The 26,360-nt window shown below is 37.3% G+C and overlaps 1 long non-coding RNA gene across 1 annotated transcript in view; it reads left to right on the forward strand.

Annotated features, from left to right (window-relative positions):
• Positions 1-26,360, forward strand: part of LOC149917791 (uncharacterized) — a 34,769-nt gene that overhangs the window by 6,584 nt on the left and 1,825 nt on the right. The window contains exons 2-5 of the long non-coding RNA XR_016466814.1: positions 1,321-1,856; positions 10,553-10,631; positions 11,266-11,377; positions 22,140-22,424. This is a non-coding gene — a long non-coding RNA (uncharacterized LOC149917791). The remainder of the gene's footprint in view (positions 1-1,320; positions 1,857-10,552; positions 10,632-11,265; positions 11,378-22,139; positions 22,425-26,360) is intronic.

The following is a 26,360-nucleotide window of genomic DNA, read 5'->3' on the forward strand; positions in this document are numbered from 1 at the left end:
CATTGCATCAAGTGCTATGTGAGAAAAGGACAAAGAGACCCTTTCTAAAATTCTCCTTCTTTCAACATCCTTGCAAAGAAAAATTAATTGCAATCCGTAGTCTGCTTTCTGAGAGTAAGAAACTTGGAATGTTTCCTCTGTAAATTGACACTGCCAATGGAGCTTAATGCAGCCTCACAGACTCTCTTTTTCTAATCCCAATGGCCTTTGTCAAGTGCTGCTGAAGTCAATTTTCTTGCAATGTTGGTGATATGCTTTTCATTAAGGTACTTAGCATTTGCGTTTGAACCTTCATGAAAATAATTATTAGAATTTCGTATAAGAACAAGCTTAGGGCCCAAATTTATTTCTTCTAAATGCATATCTTTGCGATCATCTTACATGTGAGTTTTGAAGGGCAAATTTAGAACCCTTGGATAGTTGCACAGTAACAAACTGTTCAAGATTCACTATACTTTCACAGTTCCTGCTGACACCAAATTCCTTCTGCTACATTTTTCCAGCCATGTAGAAGTGAAAAGGGAAAAAAAATATGAAAAACTGAACAAAACAGACTAAGAAAACTATAATAATATTAGATGTTCTTTTCATTCAAACAAGATATTGTACTGTTTTCACTGCGTTCTTTTGTGGTTAACAATATTTGTGATCCTACTCGTGGCAGTGCAAGTCTGTGATGTGCTGCAGAGAAACGTTGCAGAAAAAGATATTTCCTTATCCCAGAAAGGTGTACCAGGCATGTATGAGGCATGACTGAAGTGGGCAGAAACAATCAAGTAGTGGTGGTTCAGTTAGCTGTCAGCGTGAAGAATTGTATAATTCTATAACTTCATTCAATAATCATTATGTAAATCATAGCTATGGCAGCATAAAGGACTCTCTTCGGTACAGTTGTTTGATAAGGAAAGATTATTATTCTACAGGAGTCACGTAAAGAGCTATTGATCAATTGCAAAACTTCTAGAGCAAGGCATGGCATAAAATTGATTGCTGTATTGAAAATTTGACTTAGGAGGAAATTGTAAAATGGTAAATCAGAGGGAGTCATGTTAATAATCTACAAATGCTGAAGTGAATGCTAAAGGAGAAGAGGAATTTACTGTGATGCAAAGGAGGTACAACAAACACAAGAGAGATGAAAAAACTGGGGGAAATATATCCATGATACTACAAAATGTTTTAAAGTAGACATAAAAAATGAGAACAGGCAAATGTCTGAAAATATATAGTATATGAACGAGACCAAGAATTGAAACTGAATAATCTACATTCTGAGCTATGTAGTCTTACCTCCTATATATGATTTTATTTCCCATTTAGAGACCTCACTACTTGTGTGAAGCAGCTGTCTCACATTTCTGACTGTTATATTACTGAATGTGTGAAAAGGTAAAGGCTAATGGGGACCGACTTTAAACGTGTTCTGTCTAATCAACTGGAGAAATCTCTGCAATCGTAATGAGAGAGAAGAATTTTAAAATAAGAAACAAGGGAAGAAGGTGGAGAAAGACCTGTATATTTTCCAGGCATAGTTCTTCGCTCACCAAAAGAATGAAAAGTAAGATAAATAAGAATACAAGAAAACCACAAAGGAGTCTCATCACTGGATAACAGGATGGCAAGAAGAGTCATGAATGTGGATTAAAATAGGGAACAGTATAGGTACAGAAGGAACTGCACCTCATCTGAGAGACTGGGTGCGGTCAGTGAGAAATCAAATATTTATATACTAATACTGCAGCCTGGCAACACAACGGAGGAACTTGTAATGGTAGAGGAAATGAAACTAGACGGCATGGGAACAACAGAAACATGATGAATTAACACTCAAGACTGGATTGGAAGTACTGAGAGAGGTATGCTGTATGCAAAAATGCTATTTATGCCCTTAACTGGTGGTGTTAAAGCAGATGAATAATGCAATATGTTAAGACTATGATGAGATGTAAACAAAACAAGTGGAAAAGAGGTTGCATGGCGAAGAAGGAGAAAAGGAAATCTAGTTAAGAACAGTTAAGTTATAGTAGGACGATACTGAACCATATTGGTGTTCTCAGACTTCCAGCCTTTCTAATACTTTGGGGAATTGATGACTTTTAGATTTTTGCTTTCTTGGTACAGGTTATGTCACTTGTAATTATGAATCTTAGACATTCCGAGAGTTGATAGTTAACACTTTATTTCATGGACTGTTCCCTGAATCAGAAAGTGATTATGTTGTTTCTTTTCATTTGTGTAATTAAACTTTCTACAAAGATGATACAGGAGAGCTGGCCACAGAAAACAATCATATGTTGACTGATGGGGGCTTGATCCACTGTAGACTAAAGGAAAGATAAACAAAAGCATATCTCTAAATAAGTCCTTCATTTTCAAGACAGAAAAGAACCCCACAGTTTTGATGTATAAAGTAAAATTACTTGAGCAAGAGAGCTGAGAAGCTCGAGTGTAGGCAAGTCCCAAAGTTTAATTAGAATGTTGTGAAACTATAAAGAATTCCTGTTTCATGCAAGGGGATACTTATTCCAGGGCCTTTGTACCTAAGTGGGTAATACTGCCTCCAGAATTATATTACAATAAATAGTGTAGTGGGAATGGCCTGCTTACCAGGGGGAAAAAAAATTCAGACTTACCTAGGTCCTTCTGCCATATAAACTGAAAAGGAACAAGGAAAGATGTTCAGTGCAGTGAGAACATGCATGATCTAGAGTAAGCTTATTTGTTTGTTATGATTCAAAATTTAAATCAGTGTAAGCCTCTTTCCCATATTTTTAAGAGTTTCTTTATTTGAGTTTAAATGTATCACATATAATGCTACATTAGAAATAGTGAACTAAGAAAGAAATGAGTGCAACAACTATAAAATAGAAATAGAAGAGAGAGGTAAAGCAGCAGCTTTGCAATGGTGGGTTGGGCTGACCATGACAAGGTGATGTTACATTGTGATCATATAGTAGAACTAGCTGATAGAACAATAAAATATCCTGAATTGGAAGAGATCCACAAGGATCATTGAGTCCAACTTCTGGCTCCAGTTTTCTTAATCTACAGTGCAGGAAAAAATGTGAAGTTACTGAGCTAAATTACAAGAAAAATATGCCTGTCATTAAAGATGTACTTAATTTTATAGTACTTTAATATTAAAGTGCCTCCTCCAGCTGTAAATGTTGTTTTCCTCTTATAGAAAGTCACCATGCAATACCTAAGGCTAATTGCACAGATAGCCAACTTTTTCATGCCAAAATAGATGCTCTGATTGCCTGGAGTCTGCAGAAACTGTACACTAAACACATCCCTCCGCAGACCATACTATCACCTCTTTGATGTCCTTATCTTGCTTAGTGTAGGCATGTGCATTATCATTTGGAAGTGGTTCCACAGTCTTACTGTCTGAGCTAAAGGCCTTTCTGGGCTGGCTAAGTCTGCCTGGAATTACGATGTGCCAATACTGTATAGTAAGATGTATTATTTTAAAAAATTACAATATTTACTCTGTTGCTCTGAGGAAGTATCTTCCCTTTGTTACCACCTTCCAGTTCACTTAGGAAAATCTTTCAGAAGGTTCCAGATTACAAGTTATATCAGCAGAGAGGGGATGTGCACTATTAGCCATGGTTGAGTTTTGCAGTGGATGATGCTGAATATGAGACAGTAAGTGAGTGACATAAAATACAAAAGTGGTAGAATGGCATTTCACTATCTAATCCCTTCAGTGCAGGAAAATATGCCCAGTGTATGCAAAAGGAGATCATCTAAGATTTTTGTGAGGAGGTTTGAAATAAGCAGGAGAGATATCTAGGAAGGAATATAGAACACTGTACTCAGAGTCATCTGTTCTGATACTTTGCTGAAAGTACCCTGGTACAGAGTGAGATTGTTCCAAATCAGTGCTGACGTCCTCAACTTGATGTTTAAACTACATGTTAGCAAGAAAAGAGAGGAAGCAGCTCCACTGTCACAAGGTCTTGTACTTCTGCAAAACTGACAACAGAATACATTTTGCAAAGCACTTTGCAGTTTTGCTTTATGGTCATTACTTAAAGCTTATCAGTTGAGACACACACATACACACACAAAAAAGCTTGCCACAAAACTTTTTTCTCAGTGACAATGAGAAATCTGAGATTCCTTAGTTTTCCATGTAATGAATTTCATATAGAAGGAATGGTTACATTTACCTGAATGAAAAGAGAAAGGCTGTGTTGAAGATTCCATCTTCTTTTCACGTAGCTAATGAACATTTTATCTAAAGTACTGAGGAGTGTTCAGAAAATATGAAAGTCTAGAAAATACTTTTTTAGATGTTACTTTCCTTTGATAGATACAAATACACCTGCGAAGGTATTTCTAGGGGACCAGTGATATGCACTTGAAAGGAAAAAGTAACAGTTCAGATAGACAAAAGTTAGTGTTTGCATGTTTTGGCTCATTGGCCATCCTAGTTAGTGACTTAGCAGTAGGACAGGCTGATAATTCTGCAGAGGTGTGGCTGCAGCGAGGAATGGAGAATGAAATACTTGCAGATGTGTGCATCTGACCCTCTCAGACTTTTCTAGTTGAAGATTTGAAGCAGTTAAGAATTTTTTTTCAAGCAGTTAATTTTATATTACTCTTCAGTAAAAAATTTCTGTTCCTCTTCTGGGAAAACCTCCCCAGTTTGGTTGCTTTTATTAGTTAAACAAGTTAGTTTCATCGAGAGCAGGCAGTTGAATCATATTGAGTGAAAGGAGAACAAAAATAAATCAAGCGATCTTGTGAACATGAGTTGCTACAATGGGAATTTCAGTGGTTTTATATTTATAAATAGTGCCTAAATTCCTTTCATGAATCTGCATAACAGGAGGATTTGATCATACTTACAGCTGCTGCAGTCAGACAAGACAATGTTTATTGTTTTTCTTTTAAAAGTGTTTTATTTAGTTCTCTGTAGTCTGAGTAAAAGTTTTAAAGTGACCCTTCATCACTTTCTTAGGCCTAGGAGAAGATTTGATGGTACTTTTTATTATACTTATTGATAGAATTTACATTTATCACCATTCTGGCATATTTATGTCACACGAACCTGTTCCAAAATCCAGGTTTAAACTTGTTTTGGTTAAATGCTGTTTATCACTGTTTGTAAACCTTTTGACTGCTCCATGCACAGAGCCTGTTATTCTAATGATTCGACCTAGAACAATCTGGCACAACCCACTCTTGGGCTCATCTCTGAGTTGATATCTTACAAGCCTTTGCACATTCAGTCCTTTATAGAAAGTTGTACATTCCATGCTTACTCCATACTTACCATGTTACAGAATTGGTTATCACCACTTAGTCCTTAAAGTAGTCCTAAGCTCCAGTTTGGGATTGAGATGCAATATGAAGTTCTGTGCTCTGTCAGTGTAAGCAGCCACAGAGACTGTAAAGTCCACCTTACACTAACACAGTGCCTTGAGAGCCCAGATCACAGAACTGTCGAGGCTGGAATGGACCTCTTGATGTCATCCAGTCCAGTTCTTCTGCTCAAGCATGGTAACCCAGAATGGCGTACAGCAAGAATTTGAATATCTTTGGCTCTTTCTGGCCTACTTTTGATTCTGAGACATTTTAACACTTGTAAAAATTCCTCAAGTAACCATTCATATTTCTTCACAAGAAACAAAAGATAATTAAAAGGTCAATTTTCTACCCACTTATCTGTGTTTTCTTAATGGAATGGTGTGTGTTTTTGCATGGACAGATACAGCAAAAAGGGATAATCACAGGGTGTGATGTATTAATAGTTGGGAATGGAACTGGTGATGTGCAGCAAGGCATATCTTCACTCCTACTGAATAGAATTCTTTCTGGGCATAAACATATTTGTCCTACTTTGAAGGGCATCCCAGAAGTGAGGGAACAAATGCTTGCAATGTGCAAGGTAAGGCAAGAATCCATGGAAGAAAATGACAATGTAGACATGCCCAGTGTACAGTAGAAGAGACAATAAAACCTATCAGCTAGTGTTAGCTCCCACTAGTAGCCAGTTCAAGATCAGCCTGGAACATCTCAAGATTCAGCAATAAATTAGGGTCAGAAGTGAATGTTTTTCAGTTTCCAGACTTCATAGTTGCTAAATGGGAGTTTTCAGACAACTTCAAGTCTTAATATATACCTACTTTATAATATTGTTTATTTTAAAGTGTTTGGTATGGAGACTTTGTATACTGGCATGCCTAGACTGTTGCTTTTTGGTACCTCTAGTAGTTTTTTAAAAATCTACTTGGAATTCTGTTAGATACTACTGAATAATATTTTGAATACTATTAACTGGGTTGTAAAGCATATCCGAATTTTGTGCATTTTCTCACTAGTCATACAGACTCAGTAAACACTAATTACATGTTAACGTTTCTCAACTTGGCTCAGTGGTTTCTGTGTAGTGTTTTTTAAAAATGTAATATTTGTGGAATGTTGTTTTTTATATTACTGCAGCAAAGAAGTTCTAATCTATTGTCAAAATTTTACAGTGTGCTCCTCTCTGGGATGATAATTGTTTAGGTTCTATAGCTCAGTATATTTTTAGACAAGCAGTTTATAGTTGCGAAACTGCAAAAAACAATAGAATCTGGCTAATATTGGGCAATTTAAACACGAAGACAAAGCAAATTGTGGTTACAGAAGGTAACATACATTGTACCACACAAATGAAAGTTCAGCAAAAAGTTTATTTTTCCATTGTCAGCTCCTTAGTCATCTAATCCCATTTAATCAGACCTGACGGAGTCAGTGACACTTTTCACTGGTTATTTCTATCTAGGAATCACTTCAGCAGTAGTTTTCTGTTGAAGAGATATAATGTGTTTTCCCCGAACAAACAGTAAAATATTATTAGAGGATACAGTGCTTTTAAGGTAGCATGTGGCAGGAAAGAGGTGTGGTGAAAGCAGGTGTAGTACAAGTAGCATGATTCCAGACCACTGAAGGTCAAGAACTTGTACTGCTTTCTTCTTTTGCACCTAATAGAACAATCAGCTATTTCATACATAAACACAATAAAACAAGAATGATTACTGAATTTTAAATCTTCCTTTGACAGGACTAGAGGGAACAGCCTCAAGCTGCACCAGGGGAGGTTCGAGTTGGATTTTAGGAAATGTTTCTTCTCTGAAAGATCGCTCAATCAGGCACTGGAATGGGCTGCCCAGGAGGTGGTTGAGCCACCATCCCTAGAGGTGTTAAAGAAACGTTTAGATGTGGTACTAAGGGACATGATTAAGTGGGGATTACTGGTGGTACATGGCTGGTTGGACGGGATAATCTTGGAGGTCTTTTCCAATCTTGGTGGCTCTGTGATTCTTTAGATTATTGTCTGCCATTATTTAATACTTTGCTCTTTCCCCTGCCCCCCTTCCTCCCACCCCACCCCCTCCAATGGAAAGGGACTTGTTTGTTCTCAGATTGGAAAGATTGCAGTTTATATTTCTGACCACTAGATATATCTCCTGCATCTCTACATGGAAATCATAGAGAAAGTCATTGCTTCTTGGGTGTGTCACTATTGTTCTGTCTGTTGTAAATATTTATAAGCTTCTTCTAAGCATTTGAATCAAACAGAAGCGTAAGCTCTCAGTGTGGTGGCATAAGAGGGTTGATTGGAACTAAGTGCCAGATTTGCAAGAGTAGATTATTGATCTTTTCATCTGTTTGATCTAAAATGTCTTTGGTTACTGCAGCAAGGCAGACTCTTCACGGGAAACCTCATGATTTTTTCTTTGTAGCTTGGATTCCTTTACAGTGGAAGCAAACTTTTCTTGCATGATTTAACTTACTTCTGCTTGGTTGTTTCCATCCCGTCCAGCTTTTCAACCACAGAAATCTTCAGCTGAACAAATGGGAAGTCCAAAATCTGAGAGCTCTTTGTGCAAGATAAGAGAGTTCTTTGTGAGGTCATATTAAACATGACCACACAGTGTAAAACAAACCATCTGAAATATCTCCTCAAATGCATAACATATTAAATTTGATATTCCTTGTAAGAAATTTTCAGTGAGTGAAACAATTAGAGAACAAATAGGAAAAGAGGAAGGAAAGGGAGGGGATCTGAAACATAGAAGTCACTCAGAGAGGAAAAGTTTTAGTTAAATAATCTCTTGCAGTTGAATAGATGAATTATGTGAATTAGGTAGTCTTGCTTGAATAGCTGGAAGGAAGAAATTGATCCATATTACTTTCCCACAAACATTAGATAAAGACAATTTAATTGAGAACTTGCTGAAGGCCTGGAAGTGTAAAAGAGCCAAAAAGTGTTTTGAAATTGTTTTCAGTCTACAGTATTGTGATAATTCAATTAAATGCCAGTGTTGATTTCCCTATTCCTTTGATATAATTCTAATACTCTCTTTGCTAGTCTACTGTTTTGCCACCCACTGGCTTTTAGAGTGAAGAATCTGCCACATCTTCCATAGATATGTGCTGGGTTTGCTGAGGGAGATCACAGTCTGACCACCTGATCTCATATTAGAAGCTGGTTTTGACTTTTGGCAATAGCAGGAACAGAATAAAAACATACGAAGTTGAGAACCTGTGGGAATCATTTCAGCAAATATTAGGAGCGTGAAGAGAATACGAAGAGATTGCACTCTTAAATGCAACACATGCATGTTACTTGTATATTATGGGTATTCCAAATAGAATTGTACATGCTCTGTCCGTTTTGCACTGGGAAATTAAACAAAATTTGACTAATTGAGAGATAGGAAAAACTAACAGGAAAGTAGGAATAATTAGCTAATGGAAATGTGTCTAGAGGAGTCTCTGTTTTCTTGCTCCACTTGCTTCTAAATATCTTCCATTTACTCTGAATAAGAAAGTAAGAAAATGTTGATGTAAAACATGGTGCAGTGATTAAAACAACCAGACAGTTCAGTTATACACAGCAGTCTAGTGCACGTCATTGGTCTGTGCCTTGTGTTTTAGTACAGCTGCATGTAATATTTTACAACTGTAAGCAGAGAACAGTCTTCTAGGCAGGAAACTGAATCCCACAAAGGGCAGCAATGCGCATTTCTTTTTTTATCATTGGTAACTAACTGGCAAGAAGATTCTTGTACGCATGTGGCTATATCTGTGCCTTAGACCAAACCTTTGTCTGAATTGTTTTCTCTGATTTTCTTTTTTTTCAGGGTTTGGGATTTTTTTTTTTTTTTAATAGGAACTGCTAAACCAAAAATTTACACAGTAACATTTATGTTCTGTTTCTTCTTTCCAAATGTAATATTTTTTTCCTTTCAACCAATATATTTCAAGTCATATATATTTCAGCTATTTCATTTTACTCAATGTCTTGTTCAGTTAAGCATTATCTTTGCTTTCAAGGCAAAATGAGAACTTTGTCAGGTGTGAGGCTAACTTTTCCTTAGTAGGAATGAGTCATTGAAATTGTTTGCATGGGTTGTTTGTTTATTTTGTTTTCCCCTGGTGGCTTTCATAGAAGCAGCACTAAAATCTTGGTTGATTTTTATAAACTGTCTACTACCAATTATTGCAGATACTTGATGTGCTATTTCACAGTCTAGAAGGAATTAAATCTACCTTTTTACCATGCACTATTTTCTCTTGTAATTACAAAAGGAAAGGCAAACTGACTCAGACAGTGGGAAGGAGGGGAACGGTTTATCTAAACTACAAAACAATAAAAATGCTATTATTTTTCAAGACATACACAAGGCTAAATTCAAGAGTCCTGGCAAACTTCTTGGATTCCCCATTTGAACGTCATTTTGTCTGCTAGGAGGCATTGCCAAGTTTACGCTCACCAGCTGCTGTATAGCTGCAGTAGTGAAATACAATCTTGATGAGTGTATATCAGACAATGAGTTGGATTTTCTGAACCTCCTTGTGAAGAACCTACACCTCTTCATTTTTGCAAAATCACCAGGTGTTTTATTCCAGGTGCTTGTGCAATAAATATACAGCATGACAGCAAAGACCAAGACGATACTATTACATGAAGAATGGCTAGAAAAAACCAAGTAGATATTACTAAGTCAGGTGTAGAAGATGTGGTTTGGGAACTGATGGGAGTACAGCCAGGATAGTGCAGACTGAAGCAAATGACTAAAATCTTACCTGATCTTCCCCACAGCTTCAGATCTGCTGAGCACTGCTAATGTGACCAAAGGACTGTTGTACCCTGGGGCTTGTGCATGTGCATCCTAGCAAGGATGTGTTTGAGGGCTCATACAGATGGACCTCTCAGAGAATCTGTTGTTTCTTTTTTTGCCTTCTCTGTGCTCTTCTTTAGGTCAAGTGGTCTTCAGTAAACTTTGCTCTTCACTGCCTTTGATTTTTCTTTTTAGCCACTCAAGCTGATTAAACACAGGTCTTGGCATGACTTTTGTTTCTTCATGTAACCTGCTGAGAGTTACTAATAATGTTGATTTCTGCTTTTTTTTTTTTTTTTCATCTTGAGGCCCCAGAACCAAGGCAATGATTCTGGGTTCATTAATTAAACTGCTTTCACAGAAAAGCTCTGCAATATACAATAATCTCTTCGAACTGCTTATTTTCAAAAGCTTTTCTTCCTCAGGCCCATCCAGAAGGCTGTAATGCCTTGCTTTTTCCATCCTTGCTGCTGGTGCTGGTGATACCCTCAGTGTGAATTTCAGGTAAGTACATAATGAGTATCACACATTTATGCATTTCATGCATGAAACATGTTATTGCATCGTTAATGGTACCTGTGACTAAAAATATAGGATTGCTGTCCACTTTGTATGTATTTTGTATTTGTGTGTGTTTTGTGGACAATGCTGTTAGTAGATGGATGGTTGGACTAGATTATCTTACAGATCTTTTCCAACCTTAATGATTCTGAGATTCAGTAGTTCCATAAAACAGAAGAGTCTGCAACTATACAGCAGATACCAACTTTTAAGTAGTGGGCATCAGAACGTATATTGGGAGGAAGAACATTCTTGCCTTTTTGCAGTTGCCTCTGCTTATTTGCTTTTGCATTTTGCTTAGCACAGACAATGAAAATAGCCCGGATTCATTTTGTATTTACTGAATTTTAGCCAATTTAATTCTCAGTCAGTTCTACAATGTTTGATTTGTAAACATCGGGGGAGATTTAATCGCTTTTGCAAAGAAATTTTCTTCTTGTTATGTAGAAAGATAATTAGAGTAACTGCTGTTAGTAGTATTGGATTTATGAAAAATGGTTCCCTTGCTTTAATATTTAATTCAGTGGCAATTAAAGCTGAACAAATTTTGTGAGATAACATAATACTTTTTTCCCAGATCAGCAGATATAATTAATGATGGACTGAAAATCAGCATCTACATATCAAGACCCAGGAGCCATTCATTGTGCATCCAGTTTGCACCAAGCGATGTTGAAATAATGCCTAAGGTACTATAAAGTAGTCTGAAGGAGAAATACAAAGCCTTGAAATCAAGCACATAAATAGAGATTATTGTCATTGATACTGTTTGATAAGTTCAAATTGATACAACCTAACATTCCTTAGAGTTCTACTGCCAAAATTACTGAAGAAAATGTTATGCATTAGCTCTTATTTTATTGTGTTAATATGTTATTATAACCACTTCACTTTATTGAAAGCAAGGAGAATGTAATTGCTGCTATGACTAAACTTGTAACTTTAATACTTTTCTGGGAATGTGTAAACATCATTGACAAGGATTTTTTAGTCAAATACAGGAATGCTAAATGGACATAATAGAAAAGCAGAAATATGACTGTATAGGCTGTGAAAGCTACTTTGAGGCAGTAGCTTTGCTGCTTCTGTTCTTCCGGGTAACTTCAGTGTTTCGTGATTAAAACCATGTGAAGTTTTGGCTCTGGAATTCAAGAAATAGGATGATTTTATATATAAAAAAGGAGCTGTTCTGTATGGTAACCACTTTATTTCTGAGATCACCAAAGCATGACAGAATTGGAGCATGCATCGGATTTACCTGTGAAACTTGATTAAATTGGGTTTAAGCTTAAATTTTTCTCAACCTATTTGCTATTCTTGAAGTGAAAGTTTGAAAGGTCATCAGGGGCATCGGTAGGCAAATCCTGACGTTTTGAATCATTACTGACTCTGTTGTTATTTAGAAAAAATAGTAGCAAACTCCAAAGATTTCTTACTGTGAAAGTACCAGCTTCATTCCTCATGTATTTATTTTTTAAAAACAGTGGTGGTGATATTGGTTCAGGTCTTTACTGAATGTAGACCAGCAGTAAACATGCATGGAGATTGTCAAAGTAGTCCTTCATTAGTGCTTATTTATATAACGTTGTTTATAAACTCCTGATCTTTGCAGTTCCTGTACAAATAATACCGTACCATAATTACCATGGAACTAATCATGCAAAAGCCATGCAGAATATTTATGGACACTACAGTGCATCCTCAAATCCTCTTAGTAATATAGTGTATGTCTTTTGGCTCAGTTTTGAAGTGTACACATCTGTATATGTCCAAAACAATGTGTATCATAAACGTACTAAATAATCTGTTGGTGTTGGAAAAGAAGAATATTTCAATATTCTGTATATCCACTGCTGTATTGATTCTCCTCTTTTTAATAGTGCAGTCACAATGAGAACTGTAAAGGATTTTTGTGACACTGACCAATTTATTTCTGATTGTAGCACGATATCGATGACTTCCTAAGGCCAAACTAATAAGAATGAACTTCTGGCTAAATATTGTAATTCCATCTCTTCCAATGACCAAGTCCGTTTCAGTGGAATTGCTTGGTTTGTGTTTGGTTTGTATCCAGACTGACTCTCTGAAAGAGAAACCATTAGGCTCAACACAAACATCAGCACTGATTAAAACTGCTTCACTTTCTTGCTTAATCTAGTAATTTCTTCCATTAAGATCTGAATATGCATAAATGAGTATGTAAATGTGAGCGCATTTCCTTATAAACACACAGTCAGTACAATTTATAGGTCAGAATTGCAAAGCTATCTAAAATAGAGCGTTCTGACTTGTAAGTTGGGAGGGATGATGAACACTTTGCTTAAAGTGCTGTGAGAAGCAGATAATTTATGCTTAGTTCTTGTGTCCTAAGCCTAGAGAATTGAGAAAGAGATCAAATAATATTAAAGAATGTTATAGGCAATGGAAGAAGAATTTCTTTAATTCTAGTTATGATCTCATTGGTGGTGGAAAATCTGACTGTAACTGTTGCTTTGGGAGCATACATCTTACAATCTGCTAAGTGTGTAGAAAAAATATGTCATTGGCAGAAGTAAATCCTCACTATGATTGTATTCTATACAAGGGCTATAAAATTGTATGCTGTGAAGTGCAGTACAGTAAGGAAAAGACTGTCATTCTAAAAATTGATATTGGACGTGATTCCTACTTCATTAATGGGAGTCCAATCTTATTTCATCCTATGCAATCATGTATACAGGGGCCAGGAAGAAATTTATGGTTTAAAAAAAAAAAAAAGGAGGGCATGAAAAAACTTACTTATTATGGCTTTTTTTTTTTAAGCAATGAGATAAAAGGGCAACAGACTGGATAGAAAATTTCTCTGAACAAACAGGTTAATTCAACTTCTCTTTTTGTTCTCTTGATGTAATTCTTATTAGTCCATTAGGTCCATAGAATAAAAATGAATTATCCCTTTGCCGAATGAGTGGAAGTACAGGCAAACATTTCTTGTATTAGGTGGTATGAAAGACAGTAAGAGTTGTGTTTCTGAGAGTCTTTAACAGAGAAATAGTTCTCTTTATCTGGGAATTTCTTGTTGTCATAAGCACTTCTGTCTGAACAAAATGCGCAGTCATCAGTAGTTTCTAAGTAGCAGTTAGGAATAATGGAAGCTGAGTGGATTATGAAATAGATGGTTGATGAGCCAATAACTGTACAATGACACAGAAACCTGCATTCAAGAGGGAATGTGACAGAACATGTCTCTGTATTCAACACCTTCAAGTCTGTGCTTTCAGTCTCATCTCTATTTTAGAGATGCCCTGAGAATTCCCACATGGCAAAGCGTGGCTGCTTACTGCATAAAAAGATGGGAAAATACGCCTAGCTCACTTTCAAACACCGTTTCAATTTAAAATTCTAAATGATCGTTTAAAGAAAATTCATATGGACTGAATTTTTGACCTAACATCCTGCTAGAGAAAAGTAGGTTTAACAAAAATTTTATAAAACCTAATTATGGACTGAAAAAATGTAAAACGCCTACTTGTTAAAATTAGGGAAGAACATGGGGTACTTTTTTTATGATGGAAGAGGTGATATTACTGGTAATGCAGGGGAAACGGCTTTTGGGGCACTGTAGAAAGGGGAAGTAGAAACAGTAAAATAATGTGATGTCAGTTTCCTCAGTGGGTTCTGTAGAGGAGGCGCTGCACAAAGATGCAAGTTTTAGGTCTTAGACACACACACAAAACCCAAAAACAACATCAGTAATCATGTTTCTGTTACAGTTAGAATCATTACTCTGCCTGTATAGATTCCAGTGTGACAGAGACCTCGAGAGAACTGAATGTCTTTCATAAATTCAACTCACTTCCACTTCTTTGTAGGCTGGCAGTAAAACTGCCTTCTGAAATGTTCACCTGGAATCACGTTTTAAGTTGGCTTTCCTTAATTATAATTGTTTTTCCTGCTTCATTCAATTGCCAGTTTATTTCACTCCCTCCTCGCTCAGCTCCCCACCTCTGCATTGCTCCTGTCTATCTGATAATTCCTAAGCAAAACAGGGTGTTTTCCATGCCTCCCACAGCTCTAAACACTGTTTCTGACTGCAAGAAAATGCAGTGTTGTAGAGGAAATACTTATTTTTCTATATTCTGAGTCACTGGCAGAAGTAAAGTGGCTTAATTTCTTCAGTGCACTTTTGAGCTATACAGATCTGAAAAGAGCTCAAAGCATGAACGTTTCATTTCCATTTACAAGATATTAAGGATCAAAGAATAATTTAATAATTTGGTAAAATAACACTTTGTTTCAAATGGTCTCCTAATTGAGGTTTGTGTGAAACAAATGCAATGCATATTAAATGTGATAAGGATTTTCATTTTTCATGCCCTGGACATGTAGGATTGATGTTTCCTTGCTTGCTGCTCCCTGTAAAAAAACACGTCTTTCCTACATTTGTTTGGGAAAGAACAAGGAAAATGATCCAGCAAAATGTCAACAAATTTTTGTTTTAATTCATATTTTCCTAACTTATCGGTCTTTCATATCTTGTGAAAACTTTCTTGGGGGGGCAGAGTTTAGATTACAGAGCTATGAAAAAGCACTGAAATCTTGTTCTGCCATTGCCTCAAATCTTCAGTGGCCAGTCTGGGAGGATTGAAAAGCAGTTTATCATGATGTGCAAATAACATGGCAGCAATCTCCATTTGCTTAGTTATAAATAGTAGATGTGTAGAAAGTCAGTGTATACTAATGTCTATGTGGCAATCAGTGATCATTTAGCAACATGAAATCTCTCATTCAGAGATTTAAATATATTAAATTCAAAATACCTAATCTTATTCACAAATTTAAGTCCAAGAATAGTCCCATTGAGACCTTTCAATCGCTGACATAGTTTTTGAGGAATTTACTTTTCAGACTAGACCTTGTAAAGCACTTGAATGCTTAATAATTAGGTGTGTCAGCCTTCTGGCTGCCCGAGCAGAAGCCAAAACCTCACCCAGATTTCCCTACAGAGTGGACAAAGAGAGTCAAGCATCTCCAAATGAGATTTATAAAAGATATTTACTACAGCTGTTTCTGGAAATGTTGAGAGGAATAGGGCCACTTCTGAAAGCTCACATTTCTTCCAAATTTAGATTTATTTCTCAGCTGTGTAAGAGAATTCTTCCATTCACAGATCATCACATCCCTGAACAGTCACTTGAAATGAGGTGCCTATTTTTATCATCAGTAGGTACCTACCTGTGTAAAGCAGAATCTGTAAGGATAAATACCTATTCCCTCACACCAGAGAGAGAGCATACTTCAATGTTCTTTTCTAAAGTGTACTTAGTAGCAGCAGTAGTGATTTTTTTTTTTTGATGTCTGGAATTCCTTTTGTCTTCAAAGTGCTGATCAGTTTTATCCCCTTTTTTAGATAAACCCTGTCAGGTTTAAGATCTTCAAGGAGACCATGTTCTTCAAATATGCAATGGGTGATTCATAAAGTTGCTGATTTTACATGCAGTATATAGAGAGATACATAACGCAAAAAAATCTATATTTCAAATGTGTGTACAAGCATCTTTGTATTGCTGTATGCTAGAGTGTAGGCTTCAGCCTTCATTTGCATTTCAGAATGAAAATAGACACAAAGAAACCTGATATCATAACTCTCTCATTTGCTTGCTGGTTTGTTTTTTTTTTTCTTTAGTTTTTTTTCTCCCTTCCAGTCTTTGTTTTTAAAAGTAGGCATTTGTATTTATAGACCTGCCGCAGGTTTTCTCTTTTAAAAAAATGCCTCCACTAAAGCTAACACCAATAATAGTCGCAAGGGAGTCCAAACAGTAGAGTAACTGTGCAGAAATACAGGGGGATATTTAAACCAAGCAATCCTTGAATGCCATTTTGGTACTTTCTATAATCTGTTTGCATTTCTGAGATCTTTATTTCCTTTAAGAGGATGTTGAGGATTTCTGCAAGTTTAAAATAAATCATAACTTAAGAAGAAAGTAACAAACTGTAACTGTGTTTCCTTTTAATTAAGCTCTGCAGCTTCTCATCTGATGTGCAATTTCTTGACAATAATAGAGAGAGTTCATTGCCAAGCACTTGGAATGATTGTTTATTCCTTTCCTTCACTCATCATGTAGGCACATGCAGAGGAAAGATATTATTGGACTAAGTTGGATGCTGTGAAAAACGTGTTTGTTCACTTGGAAATTGGAATTTATTTATAAAGCCCACAGAGGGATCCTGATTCAATTTCAAAAGCTTTTGTGAATAATTAAACAAATGTGTTTGATGGTAAATTAAAGAATAAATTTCAGAAGTGAATTTCTGTTTATCCGGAACGTGTAAGTAGGTGGTGATTACGTGCAAATGATTACTGATTGAGACAACACAGCCTTAACTTCTGGGTAGAACTGTGTTCTCTGTCTGTATCACAGCTCATGTTGTTTCTCTGACTTGTTTCTAACTTGAGAATATGTCTTAAAGCAGTGTTCAGAATTCTCCCCAGGTTCATATTTTCTCTGCTTTTTGCACTTCTTTCTGCCTCATTACAATTGCCAGAAATGCAAATTCTAGTGTGTCTTTTTTAACAGAGAAAGCAAGCTGAGGTTTATGAAAATTCTTGACACTTTGGAGTTTCCTCACCCCACCCCACCCCCCGCCCACTAAAATCCCTTACTAAAATCCCGTGTTGGGTTTGAGGATATAAGCAGGGAAAAAAGGTAACATAGTTTCAGTGAGGGATATTGAATTAATGGAGATATTCTACCTTTATAAGTGTTCTGGATAGCTTGCGGGTCCTGAAGAAAGCTAAACTTTATAATCAAAAGGAGGAAATAGAACTTGATTTTAAATTTTGAAGCATGGAACAGACAGCATTTTTAAAACTTTACTTTGTATCCTCCTCTCCTTTTATTTTAAAGTTAAGTTTGAAGTCTTTGACAGATACAGCTTAATGCCATTTGGTTTGTGTTGTCAGTCACTGCTGTTCTCTTCACAAAATCTTGGACTGGTTGATAGGTAGTATTCAGATCCTCAAGATAGTGAGAGGGTTCATGCTGTCAAGAGTTAATGCTTCTCTCTTATTTGTGTTTGTCATTTTCAATGGTTGTTCTAGTTGGTTGGTTGTGCTGCTTCCTGCACAAATTCCTGCACAGAATTTGTCTTAGGACAAATTCCACTGATATCAAAAAAGAATCTACTCAAATCAAGAACTTACTTTTTCCCCTCTAGGAGTCTAAATCTACTTTTTACATTTAGGAACTGGGGACAATACTGAAAGATAGACAGGATCAAACTGTAGCTCATGACCCTTATATGGTTTCATTCTGAAACTTCTTAGCACTGGGAAATGTGGAAGCCTTAACTGGTACTAAAGCTTCTGGTGAATTTGACTCTCTGCTTGTACAAAAGAATGCGTAAGGCCAGTGCTACTGAGTTGTCTATGTGTCCAGCCTAGCTCAGCTTTACCCCCCAAAAAGCAGGATGAATCATCACCATGTGAGCCTTTTGTGGAACTCTCCTCTATTTTCCCAGCTTCCTATAATTTCTCTTGTGGCTCTCAAATTCATGAGGGTATTCTATGTGTTATTTGTATGGTCACTGGTGCATGGCTAAACCTGCACACGTGAGTGAACTTAGCTGTCATCTGAAGTATGTTTTGCTTGAGATTTTTTTTTCTCTTTAGAATTGATATTTCAGTGGCAAAAGATATATCAGGAGTTATATTCTATACCTCTGTACCCTACTACCACACTTGAAAGAAGATGGCATTATGTATTTCATGGATCTGAGCATCAGCAGGCGCAAAATGATTCATTAATGATGTTAAAATAATCTCAAACAAAAAAAAGCTTGTATTTAGACCAGTCCTCATACTCATGTTTCAAATGTTGTGACTCTTTTTTTTTCAATAGCTTCTGTCCTATAGTACCATTCTGGTCATAAGAATTCACAACAAAAGTTATAGCTACATAGTTGCTGTTTCCACTATTCCGTAGCACCGCATGCTATGCAAAAGTGACCATTATTTGCAAAATAGTAGTTCTGTGTAGGAAGTGTTGAAGAACTTGTAATAGCAAGCAGTAGGCAGAAATTATTCTAAGATGTTGATCTTGCTATTTTCTAATTGAATTACACAGCCCAGAACATGGGCTGTCTGCCCATGACAAAGGCACCAAGTAGGGTGAAGTATAGATAAATCAATTCTTCTTTTGGAGTACACATTAAGAAACCATTGAGGACCAGTCTCATAAGTGGAAATTCAGAGTATTCCTTATTTTCCACCCAGTAATTGGCCATCTGCTGGGAATCTCTCATTCTTCAGAGATGATGACATGGATTCTTGGGGTGTGTAAAATCCACCGTGTCTGTGAGATGATCAATAACACGAGTACGATACGGGTTAAATGATATATGTCCTTTCACACCAAGTAATGAAGTATACTTGTATTCCAAGAGAGGATGTTTCTAGCTGGGTTTCATCTTGACAGCTGTGTGACTGAAAGCATTCTTTGTCTGCAACAAAGCCTCTGAGGAGTGGCATATCCCACCACAGTGTGATTAACTCCTATGACTGGTTTCAGAGACTGTTCAGGTGTTACAAGTTTCAGTTGTGTGGCAGAGGAGATGTGGGATGCTCTTCAGTGAATCATAAGTTCATAGTTACAAAGCAATAGTCATTCATCATTCAGCTAGGGTGAGCATGTTCTCATAAGATATTCTACTACGTAACTGTTACCATAGCAGACCCTTCCTAATTTTCAGCTCAATTTTTTCTCTCTGAATTTTATCTTTCACACCAATTGGATCTCCGGAAGAGTTTCTCCTTGCTGAATGATGGCTACAAGACTTGTTTCTTTGGCCAGTAATTTCTTACATGACAAGGCCAAAATCTGTTAATGAATAGTTTATTGCTAAATAATTTCCTAAATCCATACTAGCAAAATAGAAAATCTCACAGAACCTTGCAAAAAAAAAAAAAAAAAAAAAAAAAAGAGAAGGTGGGGGAGGGGCATACTTCTCTGGACTTCAGTGGGTGATATAGTCTATAATCTTTCCTACTTGAAAAATCACAAGCAGCATTACTAGTAACAGAAGACTAAATCTTGCAATATGCTGTGTTCTTCAGGTTAGTTTATCTCTGGGGACCCAGCAGAAAAGAGCAAAGAGATGTATCCAGCTTGTATATCCAGAGCTATGTAGAATCATGAGTTCCTGAAAGCCATAGATCATTATGAGAATGGATTGGGCCCAGCTAGTTAGCTCTATCTGCAGGTCTAATTGTATGCAATACTCTATAACTACAGCTCCAACATTTTCACCTCTGAAGCGGGCTCAGCTGACAGTTGGCTAGGACTTTCTTTGCTATGCAGACACGCATATGCATGCTCACTACCTCTCCAAGGGAGAAGGAAGAGGACCGAGGCTCTCCCACAAGAGTCTAATAAGGCCATCCAGCCACAGGCTGGATTTCTTTCTCTGGTTCAATATTCCGCTAGAATGGAGTAACTTCAGTGTGAATGCTTGAGAGAGTACTGGCTCAAGGGGACCAAGCAGTTCAGTGCCTAGTGCACTCTCTCAGGACAGCACAAAAGAGTGCAATCTAATACTTTGGTCTTACCTGCTTGTAGATGTGTATGCAATTCTATAGTATTGGCTGCATTCTAACTCAGAAAATCGCTGTGTGAATAACTAGGACTATATTTGCTGATAGAGATTACACTTATTTCTATTCTCTGAAATTCTCATCCTTAAAAATATTGTGCAAAGGAGCTGCTGTGTTCTTTACATAATGCACCCATATTTTGGAAGGACTTGATTAATTTCAGGAGAGGTGCAGTCTGGGCCTCCTCAGACATTCAGTGAGAGTTTCTGGGTGCTTGTGACTAGTAGTGTATAGTCTATTTTTATCTTTTATTTTTCAGTTTTCTGTGAGTGTTTCAATTAATTCTCAGGTGGGCTAAGCTTGATATAGAGCAACGTATTCTCTAGTAGCTTAGTTCAGTAAGGACAGGGCCATGCAAACTGAGTTTCAAATATCTGTCTGTAGAGAAAAGATTAAGAAGAGAGGAAAAACTAGCTAGACTGGGATTGGAGAACTGGATTTGAATATGGGAGGGAGAAGTTAAAAAGGAATCCTTAAATAGTTGAGATAAGCTCTAGTATCCTTATATCTTTATTTGAACCAGACTGCTGAGCGTTCATAGCCTGTCTATCTCACATCTATGCCCCTTGAGATATGCCTTGTATAATTCATCACTTAGAGAGTAATACATGTGTAAGAGTTGATGTTGATGTAGATCTATCCCTCCTAGGCTAGCTAATACCAAGCAGTGATTTCTTCCTGTATAAGGGAAAGAAACTTTACAGGAGTTCCCTAGATGCATTCCATTTTGTCCCAAGATTTTCAGAAACCTGTTTAGTACAATACTCTTTATGGTACTGTCTGGCATTTCCTGCTTCCTAAATAATGCTGTGCAGATGTTACGCTCGTACCAGATTTGTCTGGCTTTTTCTCCCTTCTGTTCTTCCTACCCATTCCTTTAGAAAAACTTTTCACTGAACTCCTTGTAACAATTAAAGAAGAGTTCACAACATCATTGTAGAAAGCAAACTTGGTGGAGTGTGAATTCTAGATAAATTCTTAAGTATGTAAACATCTTTGTCTTAATGTATCTTTCAAAAATATAGGAAGAGGGACTTTTTGCAGATAGGACTTCCATGTACAGTGGACGGCGGAAAAACTGCAGTCTCCCTTGGTAGTTCTCATATCCATTTCTATGTCACCAAATTTGCTCTCATATTGTATCTTTAAAATCTCAGATGACTCAGACATGCATCATTTCTTGTAAACTTAATGTAAATTGGCTGAAACTTTAACATCTCAAGGAGTCTTAATAGTTTTCCAGATCTGACTTGTTCAACATGCTGTTCAGACATGACCTGCTTAATCTTTCCAACACTTCAATAAAATGTTTAGCATACATAAGTAGTGTTTTAGAGGTGAACAAATAGCTCATAATACTTTATTTATTACCAATTGTACATTTCTACAAATTAAGAGGTTGTAAACATAGTGCAAATATTTTAGATGTACATTATTCAGGTGAATTTGGTAAATTTTTAAAACAAGTGTTTTCTTTACGAATGAATCACAAATGATTGAAAAGCAGTGTCCAGGAATCAAAAGATGAAATGGGGTTGGTTAATAATGGTAATCATGTGATGCTCTGATATTTGATGATTAGTCTATTTATATAAGTCACCAGCATGGTGCAAATTTTGTAATTTACAATTGCATTAAACAATAAATTTTATTTTTTTTATTGTATAGAATTTCTGTCTGCAAATTTCTGCTTCTGGAAGACCCTGCCAGGTCTTATGTCTCTCAAAAACCAACTTGAACTGACTGCAACTGAATTGCAAGCACAATTCAAAATCATATTCAAGTTAATATTTTTCTCCTCTTTTCTCTGTCTTTTGTAGACTGTTGGAGAGAATGGATGCAGTATTGTGTCACTGTCTCAAGTCTGTAGAATTAAGACTGGGAGGAGGAATACATCTCCTGGATTCTTGATCTCTCTTTAAGCCTCTGTGCCAGGATGTCTTGCTAATGTGCTTTTAAAGGGCAGAGATATTGAGGTCCAAAACAAACACAAACTATTGTTGTTCAATATCCTTAAAGAAAAGACAAAGAAAATAGAGCACTTCAGTAATATCAGCTTTTGGTCAACAGGAAACATGCACCCAGATTAAGCTGTATTATGCCAGGTATGTTATGAAAAAAAAAAAAAACCAACTTTATTATATAATTGAACTCTTACCAACTGTGTCATAATATTTCAGATGAGAGACTTTTTTTTATTTGATTCTTTTCATTTCTGTAAGACTAGCTTTCATTGTTACTTAAGCCAAGTGCTGATGTAGGCAATGGATGTGTGGTCTAATGTGACAATTCTCAGTTCTGTGATTAATTCATTCTGTTGTAATAGCATTCAGCTCTTCTCTTACATATTTATTTAACAGATATTTAGGAACATGGAGAACTGAAGTTCATTAGCAGAGAGGCCCTGAGTGCTGCTAGGTCTCAGGCTCCTTGTTTACCAGCTGGGCCATGGAGACAGCTGTCTAGGCTTGGGCTGTTTTGCCCAAGTGTGAAGGATCAAGTCTGAGTAAACAAGCCACTGCTATTGCACCAGGAAGGGACAAAGTCCTTTACTGCTGGCTATGTTTAATCTGCAGAACTAACAGTTTACTATATTTTATTTTGGAAGGGAGGGAAGAATACGATAGTTGCAGGTCCAGTGAGGCAAGAGAAATGCTCTGTGGGGAATAAGATGCTCCAGCAATGCACTAACTGAGGCTTTGAGAAAGGTCAGACCGCTTGATGCGTGTTTTACCCAGGAAGTTGAGTAGTGAAATGCTCCCACTGCTGCGCCTGCTGGCCTCCTCATCCTGCTCATTGCCTGACGTGCACACACCTGCACCTTTCCTCCGAGAGCCAGACTGGAACCAGCTATTATCTTTGTCTCTGAAAACAAACATGCCTATTATGGTCTAAAATTAGGATACTTTTCCTTCCCTTCCACCTTTCACAACGGTCATAAACTGACTAACAGGGAGACTGCTGAAATTCAGTAAGTTTCTGTTTACGTTCAGGCCAGGTCTGGTTTTAGTGTTCTTTTTAACTGGAAAAGAGAAGTTTAACTACTCATTCCCACGCTGCTAAGTTTAGGGCACAGCCTAAATGTGGCTGTGTTATATGTGGCTGTGGCAAGATGGGCACAAACATACACTGTACGAATAGGAATTGTTCCATGAATGAATCCAGCTAGGACTCAGTTTCTACTTTTTTAAATAGGAAAATATTTGACTGTAAGTCTGATGGAACTTCTCTATCTTCTCAGATTATATACATACACGAAAAAAATGTTATCATAATACAGATACTGAGACTAAACCAAACATTGTTCACAGCTGGCTTGAGTGATGGAAATTCCTCAAAATCAGCACAGAGCTTGCCTTGACTTTGAAAGATTCTGGCCAGGCCCATATTAGGTGCAGCAGGCCCCTCAGATTTATCTGTCAGTGAGGTTAGCAGTTTGTTTATGCAAATCCTAAGTGTTTCCTGAGTAATACGAATCTTTGCATTTTGTACAGCTCACCTGCTCATCTGGAGCATTAAGTCTTCGACTTTGTTATTCCAACACATTGCATAGAAGGGAGAGCAGATGAGAAAGGATGAGAGGTGAAAAAAGTGCAGACGAGAGAAGTGGAGGTAGAAGTCAAAACCAGGAGGAGAATGGGGAAGACAAGAAACCGCACATCCTGGAGATGGCCTGGTATAAGCATGATTTACTCATTGGTAAAGGGCAAATGCAAGAAACGAAAGCAGGAAGACAAAAATTAGTGCCAAGATGGCAGCTCATGTGTGAAAATTTCTATGTTCGTGTTGTGCAGTGGGTGCTGGGAGGGCCAAGCAGGAAGCAAGAGGAGAAGAGGAAAACCAAAACCACCTGCAGAAAATATGTCCCCCCCATCTCTCAGTTCCCCCTGTGCTCCCCCAGCCCTCACACAGCTGCTTCTGGCTGTGAGTCAAGCAAGCAGTACATCTTTTCTGTGTGCCGGCTTTTTGGTGGCAGCTGATGTGCTCTGTCCAGGATCCTACCCCATCTCCAGCAGTGACCTAGTAACTAATGGGGTATAATGGTGTGAAAGACGTGGATGGGTAGTTGTGCCAGGATGTCCTGCTGGTGCCCCATTGTGCGCCAGGGGGTTCAGCCAGGGGCTGATCTGTTGGAGGCAGAAGGAGCGAGGAAGCTGACAGGGCTACACAGTCTGCTGAAGAGGAAACCTTCTTGCAAAGCATTTCTTGCAGCGTACTTGAGCGATTCTGACTTAGAGATTTTTGACTGCATTGGATTAGCAAATTGTTTAGGGATCTGGGGCAAACCAGTAAAACAGGATGATGAATCTGCGCGGTAGGTGCCAATCTGGGTTGCTGCCTTTTCCAGAAGTAAACAACTAGCAACCATTGTTCATCTTCCTGACTCTCTGCAGGACACAAACTGTAAATTACATCTGGGAACAAAAGGCTGATGGGAGTAGAACCGGGTGCCCAACTTCCCAAGGGAGTGCTTTGCCCTCCAGCCAAAAGAGTAGCTTTTCTGGCTCAGGCTAGCACAGCCTCCTCTTCTGCCTTCCCAACAGCACTCAGAGCCCAGGAAGTGTGCAGTACAGGATTTACTACACTGAAGCATTTACAACTATTTCCATTACAAAACCTGGTTTCAGGGTTGATCGTGAAAATTAAATCCAGTCTGAAATGTGGCAAACAAGATTGCAGTCTGGGGTCACAGGAGGAAATCTTATTAAAAATGCCATATCTTATTGAGATCCTAGTTACGTGGGTATAAAGTCCTCCTTCCAGCCCCAAACTGTCTTACAGCCAGGCTCAAACACCAACTGTAGTCTATGCTGAATGTATGCTGCCATGAACAGAATTACCTAATGAGATTTTTTGTACTTTTCATTCTTACCAAGATTATGCTCTTCAGGCCTGCATGATAATTGAATTTTCTTCATGATTTGAAATTTTCATAAAAATAGATTCAAAAAAGAATTCTTTATTAAAAATATTCCTTCAGTGAAAATAGAAAAAGAAGTTTTCAAATTAAGAACATCCTTTTTTCACATTTTTGAAAAAAAAAAAAAAAGGCAAGCGATTTTGACAGAAACAAAATTTCTTCCTTCCCCCTGTTTCAGTTGTTCCAATTTTAGTAAAGAAATTGTTCTCCAATGATCTCATTTACTTCATAAGTTCAGGTATTTTCATTTGACAATCAGTAGATGTGATAAAACCCAAATAAATATACATTACAGGGAGAGGCTGCCCTCCTGAATCCAATGGAATTTTGATGTTTGACTTCAGCTGGACCAGAATTTCATTCTCTAAGGGAATTCCAGCAAAAAAACATCTTTTTATATTGCTGTAAGCCACACGTTCCTTTTCTAGGGCTCCAAATCATGTACTCCCTAGAAGGATTTTTTTCAAAATTAATTGATGCTGGCTACAGTTCACATGTGTGATAAAATCATGAACGAGCTGTTTTGGTGCTCCTGTACTATAGATAGCACCGTCATGACCACGGTATCTGCTGTGTCAAAGACTTCTGAACAAGACAATTTTTTAAACATTGTGGTTTTGTAATTGTAGTTGTTGGATTTGTTGATGGATTCTCTTTTGAAAATCCAGTTCATTTGGTGCTACTTAATATTTTATAATTTTTTTGGTGTCAAATAATTTAAGTCTTTGTGGCCAAAGGTAATGGGTGTTGTTAACAATACTGTCAGGGGAACAAATTCTCAATTGAAATGAACTGATGGCCTCGACTTGAAGCAATGCTCTGCTACATTTCCTGAGCTGAAGAGCTGCTTCAAGATTTTCATGTTTCCTAGGATTATCTCAAGCTAAACCAGAACTTATTTATTTCTCTATGAAAAATTGTACGTCCTATACATTTTCCAGAGATGAACATCATCTTTGACTCAATTTTCTGGATAGCATCAGGCCCTGCACCCAGGCCAAATATGGATTATTGCCTACTTCAGGCCAACATGTTTTAAGGGAGAAATTCCATGTTTGGGTGGGAACTAAGGAAATATTTTCATCTCAGGCTTTTTATTTATTTGTTAGTGGCAGCACTT

The sequence above is a fragment of the Phasianus colchicus genome, chromosome 5 (assembly GCF_987193195.1).
Source record: "Phasianus colchicus chromosome 5, bPhaCol1.hap1.1, whole genome shotgun sequence".
NCBI classification, from domain to species: domain Eukaryota; kingdom Metazoa; phylum Chordata; class Aves; order Galliformes; family Phasianidae; genus Phasianus; species Phasianus colchicus.